The sequence below is a fragment of the Stegastes partitus genome, unplaced genomic scaffold (assembly GCF_000690725.1).
Source record: "Stegastes partitus isolate 25-593 unplaced genomic scaffold, Stegastes_partitus-1.0.2 Scaffold12, whole genome shotgun sequence".
Classification (NCBI taxonomy): domain Eukaryota; kingdom Metazoa; phylum Chordata; class Actinopteri; family Pomacentridae; genus Stegastes; species Stegastes partitus.
This window is the reverse complement of record NW_007577743.1, coordinates 1634409-1637185: the sequence shown is the minus strand read 5'-3', so window position 1 is coordinate 1637185 and position 2777 is coordinate 1634409. Positions and strand designations below refer to the sequence as shown.

The 2777-nt window shown below is 44.0% G+C and overlaps 1 protein-coding gene across 1 annotated transcript in view; it reads left to right on the top strand.

Moving 5' to 3' along the window:
* Positions 1-2777, top strand: part of mpped1 (metallophosphoesterase domain containing 1) — a 92324-nt gene that overhangs the window by 46369 nt on the left and 43178 nt on the right. The gene's annotated exons all lie outside the window — the stretch shown is intronic.

Below are 2777 nucleotides of genomic sequence, written 5' to 3'. Positions count from 1 at the left end.
GTTGCTACGTCCATCTTTTATACAGTCTATGGTTCTTGCATTCTGAGCTGTCATGTGCTATGAGGTCAGACCCAAGACAGATTTGATGACACGATCCTGCTTTAGGAAGTCATGTTTTTCAGGCTCTCGTACAGGATCCTGAAATTCCATCAGTCATTAAAATACTGCACCTCGTTTTATGCTGCAAAACTTTAAACCTCCAGAAAGTTGTCACAAGACATTTATTTAATTTTTTTTTTTTTCACGACAATCCTGAGGTTTCACATTACAAAGCCAAGAGTGTGCTCTTTTGTGTATTTCGTTGGCTCCCACAGCGCCTTGTGTTTTTATTCCCGAGCCTTCTGGCACCTCCAATATGTCGCCAGAATGGCCTCGCTCAGATGAATGAGGAGGCTGCGTTTTAAAACCAGGCTCAAGTCGGCCTGAATGCACCAGCAGTATATCTGTTAGTGGGCTTCTTTCTAATTTCCCCATTCTTTCACCTAGTTATTTGTTTCAGAAAGGGCTGTGACTCTCAGCAGTGGTTCCTGCTCATCTTCTACTGAGCTTCCTAACATGTGAACGAATATACAGCTAAAAAAAAAACAAGGTAATATGTGGAAACAGCGGCTCACTGTCGTTCTTAGCTAACATTACGCAAACACAAGGACATCGTGTATTTGTTGGAGACTATTTCCAGCATTCAATCACGCTGAATGAATGCATGAATGCGACAATGTGTGCTTTTCATAGTGTGCGGCTCTATGGCACAGTGGAATAAACTATATCAGGCTTTGAAACGCACATAATACTTGTTAGCTGGATGCATTCATTGTTGTTTTTTTTATGAGAAAAATATCAAATATCACCAAACGTATCCTCTTTAGCTTATTTTCCAGGCGACGGCAGACGTGTTAAACCTTGACGGGTGCCTATTTGGCTTGAGGCTCTCTGACAGATGCTTCGAATAATTGAATTTTAGGGGGCAGCCGTAATAACTTTGAAGCTAATGGGGTTAGAGACTTGATTCCAAATCCTGAGGGGAGTGTTTTGGAGGGTCAAGATATAGGTCTAATTTAGATGATCTCAACTCTTCTTTCTGTCTTAAATATCTGATTATTCTTGAGCGGTTTGTGCTGAACCTCGGGCGGAGGTTGAGTCAAGCTAGGAGACCAGGCAGAGGAAAGGTGTGTCTGTGTGCTGCGACTAATACGTTAAATCTCTCTAAATGTTTATGAGGACGCTCTGTGAGGAGGAAGGACGGCTGCTCAGACACACAAACACACTCACACACACTCGGGGATGAGAGAGACAAAGTCGTCGGTTTGTTGATGGGGGATTTTGGTGGAGTGACAGGGGAGAGAAAGCGAGAGATCCTGTTTTCTTCTTTAAATGAAAACGGCAGAAATGTATCGCTCCCCACTGCTCCGCGTGGAATAATTAAGGACGGAGATGCAAAAGACTCCTTAATTAGATTTTTTAATTATTGAGGATTCACTTCTCCTTCTATAGTGGCCCAATTAAGAAAGCTCATCAAAAACTAAAGAGATGAAGAGAGGCCGTTTTCTTCTTTCTTCCTCCTCCTCCTCCTCCTCCTCCCTGTCCCCCCTCCGTCTCGTCTTCCTCCTCCTCCTCCCCTCTCCTCCTCCATCTCCTCTTCCACCACTCTCTCATTTGACAGAAATGGACTACCTGCGTTCTGTTTGATGGCTTGTCCTCGCTGATGAGCGGGAAATGGAAGGGACTCTCGCCGACTTTAATTAACTTGCTTGTTTTCAACGGCCCCGGTGAAAGTAAAGGAGAAAGGAGGAGGGGGAGGTGGGGGAGGAGGGGTAAGAGAGAGGAGGTAAAATGCAGTGGTGGCGCGCGAAGCCTTTCCTTTAGTGATAATGAGTCTAATGATGGTGGAGATGGCATCAGGGTAATTTGACCCTGTTTCTCTTCCCTGAGCTTTCAGAGTCGGCTTTGTTCTCGCTCTGATGAGGAGACACTTCAGAGGAAGAGTTTTGAATGATGGAGAGAAACAATGAATGAGTGACAAATCTAACTTCTCCAGGTATGTAGTGGAGCCTGTTTTAGCCCATTGACTACAAATGGTGTTTAGTTTGCATTACTGCCAACCATTTTCCAAAGCATTCTATCAGTTTTTAAACTGATTTCCTTCCTTCCAGGCAGCCATTGGTTTCACTTCATTTCAGGACGCTATGAAAACCAACTTGCAGAAACTTTTGGTAGATAGCTAATCCATCACAGCGGCTTTTATTTCACGGGGTTATCATGTAGGAGTGTGCCTCTAAACAGGGACCGACTCGCTGGCGGTAGGTTTAAGGACTAAATTGATTTCAGAGCAAGGATGAAGTGATTTCTTGCACTGAAAACGTTGCCGTTTTGCAGCCATCTCTCTGATCTTGAATGTTAGAGCCTCATTAAATACTCACCAGCACTGGTCCATTTGTTCAAACATTAAATTAAAACCTGTACCAGGAAGTGACCTTTGTGGTGGTTTGAATGCCTCTCTTCTCCCAGAGGCAAAGGTAGAAGCATAAGGCATCATGTCATTAAAACTCTTCCATCTCATATGGACCTGAGGACTCCAGCATGCGTCCCATTGAACTGTAGCTACTCGCTATGTTAGCGTTGAGCTTCTATTTTGCATCCTCCCTTCTAATTGTGACCTCACCACCACACTGACACACGTCAAAGTTGTAAAGTCCCAGAGTGATGTATCCTCTTTTTCATCCATAGACTGTATAAAAGATGGACATAACAACCGGCCCTGAAAAATGAAGCCAACCCGG